Here is a 15,194-nt window from a genome sequence, read left to right as displayed (position 1 = left end):
TCCCGGGGGGAGGCCGGATCCTGGGCTGTGTCCCGGCGCCCTGTGCTCCGGGCCTGCGCTGTTGGATTCGCGCTCCCGCCCCGCAGCTCCCTCCCTGGAGCCGCTCCCGAGCCCCTCCGAACTGCTCGGGTGCGTGCTGCAGCCCTTAGGGAGCTCGGAGCACTCTCCCGGGGCGCAGGTGTCTGTTAGTGTCCCCGGGAGCCCGAGGGCATCCCCTCCCTCCTGGGTCCTGCTCCAGCTCCCTGCGAGCCCCTTTCCGCCCGCCCGGGAAGGTTGGTGCAGCTCCTGCTTCTCCGGGACGGGGCTCTCCTGTCCTGGGGACACTCGCCCCGGCCTCAGCCCGGCTCCTCGCGGGGCCCCTCCCCCTCGGAGGCCTTTTGTTCCTTTATTTCTTTTTCCCCGTCTTCCTACCTTGATAGAAGCGCGGACTCTTCTCACTGTAGCCTTCCAGCTGGTCTCTCTTTATATCTCAGGCCGAATTCGTAAATTTTCAGGATGGTTTGAAGGTTATCTAGGTAATTTGGTGGGGACAGGTGATTTGGGGACCCTGCTCTTCCGCCATCTTGCCCCTCCCTGATTTCTTCTTTAAACGTTTGATAGAATTCCCCTGGGAAGCCATCTGGCCCTGGACTCTTGTGTCTTGGGAGGTTTTTGATGACTTCTTCAATTTCCTCCCTGGTTATTGGCCTGTTCAGGTTTTCTATTTCTTCCTGCTCCAGTTTTGGTAGTTTGTGGCTTTCCAGGAATGCGTCCATTTCTTCTAGATTGCCTAATTTATTGGCGTAGAGCTGTTCATAATATGTTTTTAAAATCGTTTGTATTTCCTTGGTGTTGGTAGTGATCTCTCCTTTCTCATTCATGATTTTATTAATTTGAGTCTTCTCTCTCTTCTTTTTAATAAGGTTGGCTAATGGTTTATCTATCTTATTAATTCTTTCAAAGAACCAACTCCTGGTTCTGTTGATCTGTTCCACAGTTCTTCTGGTCTCAATTTCGTTGATTTCTGCTCGAATTTTAATTAACTCTCTTCTTCTGCTGGGCGTCGGGTCGATTTACTGCTTCTTCTCTAGCTCCTTTATGTGTAAGGTTAGCTTTTGTATTTGAGTTCTTTCCAGTTTTTGAATGGATGCTTGTATTGCGATGTATTTCCCCCTCAGGACTGCTTTTGCTGCATCCCAAAGATTTTGAACAGTTGTATCTTCATTCTCATTAGTTTCCATGAATCTTTTTAATTCTTCCTTAATTTCCTGGTTGACCCTTTTATCTTTTAGCAGGATGGTCCTTAACCTCCACGTGTTTGAGGTCCTTCCAAACTTCTTCTTGTGATTGAGTTCTAATTTCAAGGCGTTATGGTCTGAGAATATGCAGGGGACGATCCCAATCTTTTGGTATCGGTTCAGACCCGATCTGTGACCCAGTATGTGGTCTATTCTGGAGAAAGTTCCATGTGCACTTGAGAAGAATGTGTATTCAGTTGAGTTTGGATGTAAAGTTCTGTAGATATCTGTGAAATCTATCTGGTCCAGTGTATCATTTAAAGCTCTCGTTTCTTTGGAGATGTTGTGTTTAGAAGACCTATCAAGGGTAGAGAGAGCTAGATTGAAGTCACCAAGTATAAGTGTATTATTATCTAAGTATTTCTTTACTTTGGTTAATAATTCGTTTAAGTATTTGGCAGCTCCCACATTCGGGGCATATATATTGAGGATTGTTAAGTCCTCTTGTTGGATAGATCCTTTAAGTATGATATAGTGTCCCTCTTCGTCTCTCACTACTGTCTTCGGAGTGAATTTTAGTTTATCTGATATAAGGATGGCTACCCCTGCTTTCTCTTGAGAACCATTTGAATGGTAAATGGTTCTCCAACCTTTTATTTTCAGGTTGTAGGTGTCCTTCTGTCTAAAATGAGTCTCTTGTAGACAGCAAATAGATGGGTCCTGCTTTTTTATCCAGTCTGAAACCCTGCGCCTTTTGATGGGGTCATTAAGCCCGTTCACGTTCAGAGTTACTATTGACAGATATGAGTTTAGTGTCATCATGATATCTATTTAGTCCTTGTTTTTGTGGATTGTTCCACTGAACTTCTTCTTAAAGGGGAATTTTAAGAGTCCCCCCTAAAATTTCTTGCAGAGCTGGTTTGGAGGTCACATATTCTTTCAGTTCCTGCCTGTCTTGGAAGCTCTTTATCTCTCCTTCCATTTTGAATGAGAGCCTTGCTGGATAAAGTATTCTTGGTTGCATGTTCTTCTCATTTAGGACCCTGAATATATCCTGCCAGCCCTTTCTGGCCTGCCACGTCTCTGTGGAGAGACAGAGACAGTTACCCTAATATTCCTCCCCATGAAAGTCAGGGACTTCTTGTCTCTTGCTGCTTTAAGGATCTTCTCTTTATCTTTGGAATTTGCAAGCTTCACTATTAGATGTCGAGGTGTTGAACGGTTTTTATTGATTTTAGGGGGGGATCTCTCTATTTCCTGGATCTGAATGCCTGTTTCCCTTCCCAGATTGGGAAAGTTTTCAGCTAGGATTTGTTCAAATACATATTCTGGCCCTCTGTCCCTTTCGGCGCCCTCGGGAACCCCAATTAAACGTAGGTTTTTCTTCCTTAGGGTGTCATTTAATTCCCTTAATCTGTCTTCATGGTCCTTTAATTGTTTGTCTCTTTTTTCCTCAGTTTCCCTCTTTGCCATTAACTTGTCTTCTATGTCACTCACTCGTTCTTCCACCTCGTTAACCCTCGTCGTTAGGACTTCTAGTTTGGATTGCATCTCATTCAATTGATTTTTAATTTCTGCCTGATTGGATCTAAATTCTGCAGTCATGAAGTCTCGTGAGGCCTTAATGCTTTTTTCTAGAGCCACCAGTAGCTGTAGAATAGTGCTTCTGAATTGGCTTTCTGACATTGAAGTGTAATCCAGATTTTGTAACTCTGTGGGAGAGAGGGCTGTTTCTGATTCTTTCTTTTGAAGTGAGGTTTTCCTTCTAGTCATTTTGCTCAGTGCAGAGTGGCCAAAAACAAGTTGTATTGGAACACGGGGGAGTATCACTGGTCCGTCTAGCTGGTCTTCTGGGGGAGGGGCCTGCTGTGCTGATTTTCAGGTTTTAGCACTTGGGGGAGCTGCTCTGCCCCTGCCTGCTGCAGGGCTCAGCGGGGGTTGTTTACCCCGTGAGGTCTCAGGAGGAACAGTTGCAGTTGCTATGGCAACTCTGGAAGCCTGGATTCAGCCTCCACAGGAACTACGGGGCTCGGGGCTCTCGGTTCTCCGTCCGCAGGGCCTGGAGGCTCCGGGGCGGGGCCGCTGATCTGCTCAGCTCAGGCAGGAGCGTCCTTGCTGTCTCGGGCCCTCCCGGCCTCTGCCTGTCCCGGAGGAGGCCGGATCCTGGGCTGTGTCCCGGCGCCCTGTGCTCCGGGGCCTGCGCTGGTGGATTCGGCTCCGGCCGCGCAGCCGCCGCTCTGCGGAGCCTCCCGAGCCCCTCCGAGCTGCTCCGGCCCCGCCGTGCGCGCTGCAGCCCTTAGGGAGCTCGGAGCACTCTCCCGGGGCGCAGGTGTCTGTTAGTGTCCCCGGGAGCCCGAGGGCATCCCCGCCCTCCTGGGTCCTGCTCTAACTCCCTGCGAGCCCCTTTCCGCCCGCCCGGGAAGGTTGGTGCAGCTCCTGCTCCTCCGGGACGGGGCTCTCCTGTCCTGGGGACCCTCGCCCGGGCCTCAGCCCGGCTCCTCGCAGGGCCCCTCCCCCTCGGAGGCCTTTTGTTCCTTTATTTCTTTTTCCCCGTCTTCCTACCTTGATAGAAGCGCGGACTCTTCTCGCTGTAGCGTTCCAGCTGGTCTCTCTTTACATCTCAGGCCGAACTTGTAGATTTTCAGGATGGTTTGAAGGTTATCTAGGTAATTTGGTGGGGACAGGTGATTTGGGGACCCTACTCTTCCGCCATCTTGCCCCTCCCCCTCTTTTTGGAAGTTCTAAAGAAAATATGGTAAAATCTTAAGATTTGATAAGTAAAGGGAATTAGATTGAGAAGATAGGTACACATGGCTTCAACTGTGTCTGAATCTATTATTATTTCTTTAAAAGTTCTGAGGCAAGTAGGGCAAAGTATTAAATTTGTTGGTTAGATCTGTAAGCAGTTGTGAAATTATTCTCTGAGTGTTTGGTATATTTTATAATAAGAACTAAAAAATAACATTTTTAAATAAAGAATTTCTTGTTTCATGCAATTAAAATATCCAACATAGACATAAGGTGTAGGTTGATTCAGATGTTCATGTTGTCATTAGGGCTTTGGCTCTGGTTTTCCAAACTTCTCTTGTTTCTCCCAAATTCATGTATTGACTTCATTCCTGGTTTGGCTTCTAACATGGTAGCCAAACAGTCGTTGTAGCTTTGGTTCCTTCTTACACATACTACATTATCCATCCAGTGAGTGGCTTTTGTCCCAACATTCTAACAGATATCCAGAAATCTTTTCTCATTAGAATGTATGCTTCCTCTTCTCCCTCAACTCCAAAGCAATTACTGTGGTCAAATAAATGATTTCCTCAGTGTGGGTTGCATATCACAGTCTTGGACCTATTAGAACCTCATGATCTGCCTATGGAAAATAAAACCTGTTGAGCAGAGGAGAGGAGAAAAGGCTCATCAGGGAAAGGAATACCAATCAACTAATATCCACTATACATTTAAAAAGAATAACCCCTGATTATTCAATTAGAAAAGTATTAGTGAAGTGCCAGGAAGACTTGCAATCTACAATGCCCTTTTGTTGTTTTAATACTGTGTGCTTTATGGTCAACACTATTTTAAGCAAAATGAAGAATGCAAATATGTATTGTGTGTATATGTGTGCAAATCATGGGGCTCACCAACCATTTGCATATTAATTCATGAATTCATTACTTAGCATTTTCTGAGCTACCAGCTAGGTGTTAAGTTTTTGGCTTTTATCTAAAATTACTTAAAATATTAAGATGAAGAAAAAATTGGGGGAATCCCTGGGTGGCGCAGCAGTTTGGCACCTGCCTTTGGCCCAGGGCGCGATCCTGGAGACCTGGGATCAAATCCCACGTCGGGCTCCCGGTGCATGGAGCCTGCTTCTCCCTCTGCCTATGTCTCTGCCTCTCTCTCTCTCACTGTGTGCCTATCATAAATAAATAAAAATAAAATTAAATTTAAAAAAAGATGAAAAAATTTACTATACTTCAATGTCATCTTCTATCCCAAATCAAAACAAGTCTAAGACTTGATAGACACCATAGCATTATGGTCAAGGGTGCAAACTAGAACAAGACTGCTTGGTTTCAAATCCCAACTCACATCATTTACCAGCTTTCTGACCTTGAACAAGTTTCTTAACTTGTATTTTCATCATATAGGCATTGCAAGGATGAAATGGTCCCACCACGGCACAACATGTGGAATAGCACCTGGTGTACTGCAAGCACTTAATATTAAATCCTGACCAAAGAGTCTCCTGGCTTCCAGTATGTTGTTGTTAATATAAAGATAAACCCTTTGCACAAATAAATGGACATGGTGCAAAAATGGGAAAAAAACCCTACACAACTAGCATCATCAGGTATCTGGGGATCCCTGGGTGGCGCAGCGGTTTGGCGCCTGCCTTTGGCCCAGGGCGCGACCCTGGAGACCCGGTATCTGAACTTTGTATCATATGTAAACACAACCACACATTTAAAATTTTTATAAAAATGAAGAATGTAAAGAGATTCAGAGAAAACTTATTTTTTTACATTTTTATTTACCTTTTAAAAAACTGTATGTGTTCAGGCTTTCTAGTGGGGAACCTGGAAATCCAATAAGCTTCAAAAAAAAAAAAAGGTGATAAAAAAAATCACACATTGTGCCTTTGTTGGTCCACAGTCTAAATTTGCATTGACTTCCTTAAAGACCAAGTATAGCAATTTCTGTATCCTTCCCTTATGGATCAGATGAAGACTCAAACAATCTTATCTTTGGAAAGATCTTAGAGATAATGAGTCTTCCCACACAGTGCATGGGGGGTTCCCATCTTCCTTAACCTTAATGTTGTCATTAAACTTCCAAAAATAAAGTTGAAAGTCATGTCCTTTCTGAACCTCTCTAATCATTTAAAAGTTTCCCTTTGAATTCTTTAGGAGGAAAACTCCAGGCTTTTAGTTATTCTACTTACGAATTAGTTTCTGGAGATTTTGTTATCATGACCACTTTCCTCTTTGATTGGAGATTATGTTTAGGTGGTCCATGACCTAAGTAGTAAGCCTAGACACTGATTTTTAAATAATTTGAATCAATTTCCATCATTTAAACACCAAAAATTTTAGAAGTCTCAAATGAGATAAGATAGTTTGCCTGCTTGCTTCCATAGCTACAAAATGCTGTGGGAGACTGCTCTCATCAGATTTTAGCATGTCCTTTCTAGATCAACACAATCCCTATATAACAGCCCTATTTCCATAGTCAATCTTTGATATAAACTCCCTTTTTCAGTGTTCACTTCACCTCTAAAATACAGTACCCAGGATTAAGTAAAAGTAAAACACTCAAGATAAATTCGGACCAGTTTATAGGAAAGTTCCCTCCCATTTTCTATACATGATCCTCAGCCAAATAATCTTTTATGACATTTAGAAGTTAAAATTAGCTTAAATCCATACTCTGGTTAAATTACAAAAGCAGAACATCCTTATTACAAAAATTTCAAACAATACCAAAAATAAATAAAGCATAAAATAAAAACCAACCCATCAAAGTCTTCCATAATTATATTTTCCAAAGATAATTATTTTCAAATGTCTGTTGGAATATCCTTCAGGATCAATTTATGTGTCTATGGAGACAGTCACATAAATATATTTATGTTACCTTGTTCTAAAAGATTCAAAATATACTGAATTTTAAATGTAGAAGGGCAAATTATTTGACACCATAGGAGAAGTATGACTTGTCAATGATCTGAAAAAGAAGGATAAAGAGAAAAGTTCAAATATTTCAGAGGCGCTGCCTTCGGGACATGTTACTTCCTAATCCCTTTTTCTGATATCCACTCTGTGACTTTCCAACCATCTTTAGGGAAAAACTAAAAGGATATATACAAAAGTCATGTTTTTAGCATAGGAGCTATCCTACCAGACCGTCCCTCTCTAACAAAAGCTTGATTTATTCTCTCTACAATATAGCCTTAATGGTTCCAATAGGAAATCCGTAGTGTTCTTTGGCACTCTGAATTTAGGCTATAGATGTGTATTTTAATTTCAATTTCTTTCATCAATGTTTTCTAGTTTTCAGAATACAGTTCTTTCACCTTCTTTGTTAGCTTTATTCCTAGGTTTTTTATTATTTTGGGGGCAATTGTAAAGGGAATTTTCTTAATTTCTCTTTCTGCTGCTTCATTATGAGTGTACAGAAATGCAAGCATACGTGTTTAAGACCTTGGTGGTTCATTTTGTAAAATATTTTGTTTTTTAAGGCAAACATTATTTTATATTGATTGTCCATAAATGAAAATAGAAAAGGACTTGATTTTGGCTTAATCTTTAAGAAGCAACTTTATCAGTGAACAAATGAAATATTGTTTTGACTGGCTTATAAACTTAATCTTTATTTAACAAACTTTAAAAATACTTTACTGTCATTCACTCAGGAGCTAACGATACAAAAAACAACTATTTCTGCCTTTAGGAAGCACATACTCTAGTAGGGGAGGAAGAAAAACACACATAATTTTAGTAAAATATAAATCGTATTAAAATATAATTATATAACTGCCTAATAGATGGAAGAAATTAATTTCCATAAACCAAATAATTTCAAAGAAAAAATCTGAATTAATCTTGAAAGAATAAATAGGAGTTTACATGGCAGAAAATGCAATGTCTAGGGGAGGAATGGAGTACAGAGTTACAGATTCTAGGAAAAGAAAAAACATTTTTGTTTATTCAGTAAGAATAATAAGCATATGGTACTATAATGAGACCAAATCATGAAGTCATGAAAGTTGTTGGTGGTCACATGTAAGGGAGATTGATCTTTACTTTTGAGGCAGTAAAGAATATTTGAATATTTGGGGTCTTTGGCTATTTGGGGAATAAATCCCACTTGATCATGGTGAATGATTTTTTAAATGTAAATGTATTGTTAGATTCAATTTGCTAATATTTTGTTGAGGATTTTTGCAATTATAGTCATCAAAGATACTGGACTACAGTTCTCTTTTTTTGTAGTGTCTTTATTTGGCTTTAGTATCAGGGTAATGCTGGCCTCATGAATGAATTTGGAAGCTTTCCTTCCTCTTCTATTCTTTGGAATAGTTTGAGAGGAATACCTATTGCCTCTTTTTTTACATGTTTGATAGAATTCATCTGTGAAGGTGTCTGCTTGTTTGTTGGGAGTTTTTTGATTCCTGATTCAATTTCATTGCTGGTAATTGGTTTGTTCAAATTTTCCACTTCTTCCTGACTCAATTTTAAGAAGTTATATGTTTCTAGGGATTTAACCATTTCTTCCAAGTTGTCCATTTTGTTGGCATAAAATTTTTCACAATATTCTTTTATAACCCTGTGTATCTGAATGGTGTTGGGTTATTTCTTTTCTTTCATTTCTGATTTTCTTTAGTTGAGTCTTTTTTTTTCTTTTCTTTTCTTTTCTTTTCTTTTCTTTTCTTTTCTTTTCTTTCTTTCTTTCTTTTTTTTTGATGAATCTGGTTAAAGGGTTATCAATTTTATTGATCTTTTTAAAGAACTAGCTCCTGGTTTCATTGATTGGTTCTATTATTTTTGGGTTTCTATTTCATTTATTTCTGCTCTAATTTTTATTATTCCCTTCCTTCTACTATTGGGTTTTTTTCACTGATGGATTATTTATTTTTATTATTATTTTTTTTATTGGAGTTCAATTTGCCAACATATAGCATATCACCCAGTACTCTTCCCGTCAAGTGCCCCCCCCAGTGCCTGTCACCTAGTCACTCCAACCCCCCACCCACCTCCCTTTCCACTACCCCTTGTTCATTTCCCAGAGTTAGGAGTCTCTCATGTTCTGTCATCCTCAATGATATTTTCAATCATTTTCTCTCCTTTCCCCTTTATTCCCTTTCACTATTTTTTTTTATAAATTAATTTTTATTGGTGTTCAATTTACCAACATACAGAATAACACCCAGTGCTCATCCCGTCAAGTGTACCCCTCAGTGCCCGTCACCCATTCACCCCCACCCCCCACCCTCCTCCCCCTCCACCACCCCCAGTTCATTTCCCAGAGTTAGGAGTCTCTATGTTCTGTCTCCCTTTCTGATATTTCTCACACATTTCTTCTCCCTTCCCTTATATTCCCTTTCGCTATTATTCATATTCCCCAAATGAATGAGAACATACACTGTTTGTCCTTCTCCGGTTACTGTGGCCAAGTTAAAAAAGGGTGTTGCCTGAGTTCTTCTCTGGGATTTTGATGGAATCTTGTCTCACATTTAGATCTTTCATCTATTTTGAGTTTATCTTTGTGTATGGTGCAAGAGAGTGGTCCAGTTTCATTCTTCTGCATGTGGATGTCCAATTTTCCCAGCACCATTTATTGAAGAGACTGTCTTTCTTCTAGTGGATCGTCTTTCCTCCTTTATCGTATATTAGTTGAGCATAAAGTTCAGGGTCCACTTCTGGGTTCTCTGTTCTGTTCCATTGATCTATATGTCTGTTTTTGTGCCAGTACCACACTGTCTTGATGAACACAGCTTTGTAGTACAACCTGAAATCTGGCATTGTGATGCCCCCAGCTATGGTTTTCTTTTTTTAAAATTCCCCTGGCTGTTTGGGGTCTTTTCTGATTCCACACAAATCTTAAAATAATTTGTTCTAAGTCTCTGAAGAAAGTCCATGGTATTTTGATAGGGATTGCATTATACGTGTAAATTGCCCTGGGTAACATTGACATTTTCACAATATTAATTCTGCCAATCCATGAGCATGGAATATTTTTCCATCTCTTTGTGTCTTCCTCAATTTCTTTCAGAAGTGTTCTGTAGTTTTTAGGGTATATTTTGAGAACCATTTGAATGGTAAATGGTTCTCCAACCTTTTATTTTCAGGTTGTAGGTGTCCTTCTGTCTAAAATGAGTCTCTTGTAGACAGCAAATAGATGGGTCCTGTTTTTTTATCCAGTCTGAAACTCTGCGCCTTTTGATGGGGTCATTAAGCCCATTCATGTTCAGAGTTACTTGAACTTCTTCTTAAAGGGGAGTTTTAAGAGTCCCCCTTAAAATTTCTTGCAGAGCTGGTTTGGAGGTCACATATTCTTTCAGTTCCTGCCTGTCTTGGAAGCTCTTTATCTCTCCTTCCATTTTGAATGAGAGCCTTGCTGGATAAAGTATTCTTGGTTGCATGTTCTTCTCATTTAGGACCCTGAATATATCCTGCCAGCCCTTTCTGGCCTGCCACGTCTCTGTGGAGAGGTCTGCTGTTACCCTAATGTTCCTCCCCATGAAAGTCAGGGACTTCTTGTCTCTTGCTGCTTTAAGGATCTTCTCTTTATCTTTGGAATTTGCAAGCTTCACTATTAGATGTCGAGGTGTTGAACGGTTTTTATTGATTTTAGGGGGGGATCTCTCTATTTCCTGGATCTGAATGCCTGTTTCCCTTCCCAGATTGGGAAAGTTTTCAGCTAGGATTTGTTCAAATACATATTCTGGCCCTCTGTCCCTTTCGGCGCCCTCGGGAACCCCAATTAAACGTAGGTTTTTCTTCCTTAGAGTGTCATTTATTTGCCTTAATCTGTCTTCATGGTTCTTTAATTGTTTATCTCTTTTTTCCTCAGTTTCCCTCTTTGCCATTAACTTGTCTTCTATGTCACTCACTCGTTCTTCCACCTCGTTAACCCTCGTCGTTAGGACTTCTAGTTTGGATTGCATCTCATTCAATTGATTTTTAATTTCTGCCTGATTGGATCTAAATTCTGCAGTCATGAAGTCTCGTGAGGCCTTAATGCTTTTTTCTAGAGCCACCAGTAGCTGTAGAATAGTGCTTCTGAATTGGCTTTCTGACATTGAAGTGTAATCCAGATTTTGTAACTCTGTGGGAGAGAGGGCTGTTTCTGATTCTTTCTTTTGAAGTGAGGTTTTCCTTCTAGTCATTTTGCTCAGTGCAGAGTGGCCAAAAACAAGTTGTATTGGAACACGGGGGAGTATCACTGGTCCCTCTAGCTGGTCTTCTGGGGGAGGGGCCTGTTGCGCTGATTCTCAGGTGTTAGCACTTGGGGGAGCTGCTCTGCCCCTGCCTGCTGCAGGGCTCAGCGGGGGTTGTTTACCCCGTGAGGTCTCAGGAGGAACAGTTGCAGTTGCTATGGCAACTCTGGAAGCCTGGATTCAGCCTCCGCAGGAACTACGGGCTCGGGCTCTCGGTCTCCGTCCGCAGGGCCTGGAGGCTCCGGGGCGGGGCCGCTGATCTGCTCAGCTCCGGGCAGGAGCGTCCTTGCTGTCCTGGGCCCTCCCGGCCTCTGCCTGTCCCGGGGGGAGGCCGGATCCTGGGCTGTGTCCCGGCGCCCTGTGCTCCCGGGCCTGTGTTGTTGGATTCGCGCTCCCGCCCCGCAGCTCCCTCCCTGGAGCCGCTCCCGAGCCCCTCCGAGCTGCTCCGGTCCCGCCGTGCGCGCTGCAGCCCTTAGGGAGCTCGGAGCACTCTCCTGCGGGCGCAGGTGTCTGTTAGTGTCCCCGGGAGCCCGAGGGCATCCCCGCCCTCCTGGGTCCTGCTCCAACTCCCTGCGAGCCCCTTTCCGCCCGCCCGGGAAGGTTGGTGCAGCTCCTGCTCCTCCGGGACGGGGCTCTCCTGTCCTGGGGACACTCGCCCCGGCCTCAGCCCGGCTCCTCGCGGGCCCCTCCCCCTCGGAGGCCTTTTGTTTCTTTATTTCTTTTTCCCCGTCTTCCTACCTTGATAGAAGCGCGGACTTTTCTCACTGTAGCATTCCAGCTGGTCTCTCTTTACATCTCAGGCCGAATTCGTAAATTTTCAGGATGGTTTGAAGGTTATCTAGGTAATTTGGTGGGGACAGGTGATTTGGGGACCCTGCTCTTCCGCCATCTTGCCCCTCCCCCCTCCTTTCACTATTTTTTATATTCCCCAAATGAATGAGGCCATATAATGTTTGTCCTTCTCTGATTGACTTACTTCACTCAGCATAATACCCTCCAGTTCCATCCACGACGAAACAAATGGTGGGTATTTGTCGTTTCTAATGGCTGAGTAATATTCCAGTGTATACATAGACCACAGCTTCTTTATCCATTCATTTTCGATGGACACAGAGGCTCCTTCCACAGTTTGGCTATTGTGGACATTGCTGCTGTGAACATTGGGGTGCGGGTGTCCCGGCATTTCCCTGCATCTGTAACTTTGGGGTAAATCCCCAGCAGTACAAATGCTGGGTCATAGAGCAGTTCTATTTTTAACTCTTTGAGGAACCTCCACACAGTTTTCCAGAGTGGCTGCACCAGTTCACATTCCCACCAACAGTGCAAGAGGGTTCCTCTCTCTCCACATCCTCTCCAACATTTGTTGTTTCTTGTCTTGTTAATTTTCCCCATTCTCACTGGTGTGAGGTGGTATCTTGTGGTTTTGATTTGTATTTCCCTGATGGCAAAGGATGCACAGCATTTTCTCATGTGCTTGTTGGCCATGTCTATGTCTTCCTCTGTGAAATTTCTGTTCATGCCTTTTGCCCATTTCATGATTGGATTGTTTCTTTGCTGTTGAGTTTAATAAGTTCTTTATAGATCTTGGAAACTAGCCCTTTATCTGATACATCATTTGCAAATATCTTCTCCCATTCTGTAGGTTGTCTTTTACTTTTGGTGACTGTTTCTTTTGCTGTGCAGAAGCTTTTGATCTTGACGAAGTCCCAATAATTCATTTTTGCTTTTGTTTCCCTTGCCTTCATAGATGTATCTTGCAAGAAGTTGCTGTGGCCAAGTTCAAAGAGTCTTGCCTGTGTTCTCCTCTAGGATTTTGATGGACTCTTGTCTCACATTTAGATCTTTTATCCATTTTGAGTTTATCTTTGCGTATGGTGTAAGAGAATGGTCTAGTTTCATTCTTCTGCATGTGGATGTCCAATTTTCCCAGGACCATTTATTGAAGAAACTGTCCTTTTTCCAGTGGATAGTCTTTCCTGCTTTGTAGAATATTAGTTGACCATAGGGTTGAGGGCCATTTCCGGGTTCTCTATTCTGTTCCATTGATCTATGTGTCTGTTTTTGTGCCAGTACCACACTGTCTTGATGATCACAGCTTTGTAGTACAACCTGAAATTTGGCATTGTGATGCCCCCAGCTCTGGTTTTCTTTTTTAATATTCCCCTGGCTATTCGGGGTCTTTTCTGATTCCATACAAATCTTAAGATGATTTGTTCCAACTCTCTGAAGAAAGTCCATGGTATTTTGATAGGGATTAATGTGTAAATTGCACAATTTACACATGCACTAAATGTGTAAATTGCCCTGGGTAACATTGACATTTTCACAATATTAATTCTTCCAATCCAGGAGCATAGAATAGTTTTCCATCTCTTTGTGTCTTCCTCAGTTTCTTTCAGAAGTGTTCTGTAGTTTTTAGGGTATAGATCCTTTACCTCTTTGGTTGGGTTTATTCCTAGGTATCTTATGCTTTTGGGTGCAATTGTAAATGGGACTGACTCCTTAATTTCTCTTTCTTCAGTCTCATTATTAGTGTAGAGAAATGCCACTGATTTCTGGGCATTGATTTTTTATCCTGCCACACTGCCAAATTGCTGTATGAGTTCTAGCAATCTTGGGGTGGAGGCTTTTGGGTTTTCTACGTAGAGTATCATGTCATCTGCAAAGAGGGAGAGTTTGACTTCTTCTTTGCCGATTTTAATGCTTTTTATTTCTTTTTGTCATCCGAGTGCTAAGGCTAGGACTTCTAGTACTATGCTAAATAGCAGTGGTGAAAGTGGACATCCCTGTCATGTTCCTGATCTTAGGAGAAAGGCTCCCAGTGTTTCCCCATTGAGAATGATATTTGCTGTGGGCTTTTCATAGATGGCTTTTAAGATGCTGAGGAAAGTTCCCTCTATCCCTACACTCTGAAGAGTTTTGATCAGGAATGGATGCTGTATTTTGTCAAATGCTTTCTCTGCATCTATTGAGAGGATCATATGGTTCTTATTTTTTCTCTTGTTGATATGATCTATCATTGATTGCTTTATGAGTGTTGAACCAGCCTTGCATCCCAGGGATAAATCCCACTTGGTCATGGTGAATAATCTTCTTAATGTGTTGTTGGATCCTATTGGCTAGTATCTTGTTGAGTTTTTTGCATCTGTGTTCATCAGGGATATTGGTCTATAATTCTCCTTTTTGGTGGGGTCTTTGTCTGGTTTTGGAATTAAGGTGATGCTGGTTTCATAGAACAAATTTGGAAGTATTCCATCTCTTTCTATCTTTCAGAACAGCTTTAGTGGAAGAAGTATTGTTTCTTCTGTAAACGTTTGATAGAATTCCCCTGGGAAGCCATCTGGCCCTGGACTTTTGTGTCTTGGGAGGTTCTTGATGACTGCTTCAATTTCCTCCCTGTTTATTGGCCTTTCAGGTTTTCTATTTCTTCCTGTTCCAGTTGTGGTAGTTTGTGGTTTTCCAGAAATGCCTCCATCTCTTCCAGATTGCCTAATTTATTGGCATATAGCTGCTCATAATAAGTTTTTAAAATCGTTTGTATTTCCTTGATATTGGTGGTGATCTCTTTTTTTTCATTCGTTATTTTCTTAGTTTGAGTCTTTTCTCTTTTGTTTTTAGTAAGGCTGTCTAATGGTTTATCTGTCTTATTAATTCTTTCAAAGAACGAACTCCTGGTTTTGTTGATCTGTTCCACAGTTCTTCTGGTCTCTATTTCATTGAGTTCTGCTTGAATCTTTATTAACTCTCTTCTTCTGCTGGGAGTAGGTTTTATTTGCTGTTCTTTCCCCAGTTCTTTGGGTGCTAGGTTAGCTTTTGTATTTGAGTTCTTTCCAGTTTTTTGAGGGATGCTTGTACTGCGATGTATTTCCCTCTCAAGACTACTTTTGCTGTATCCCAAACAGTTTGAACTGTTGTATCTTCATTCTCACTAGTTTCCATGAATTTTTTTTAATTCTTCTTCAATTTCCTGGTTGACCCTTTCATCTTAAGGATGCTTTTTAACCTCCACAAGTTTGAATTTCTTCCAAATTTCT

Source organism: Nyctereutes procyonoides, unplaced genomic scaffold, assembly GCF_905146905.1.
Source record: "Nyctereutes procyonoides isolate TBG_1078 unplaced genomic scaffold, NYPRO_anot_genome, whole genome shotgun sequence".
NCBI lineage: Eukaryota > Metazoa > Chordata > Mammalia > Carnivora > Canidae > Nyctereutes > Nyctereutes procyonoides.
The sequence above is the reverse complement of the archived record's forward strand: the minus strand, read 5'-3'. Positions refer to the sequence as shown.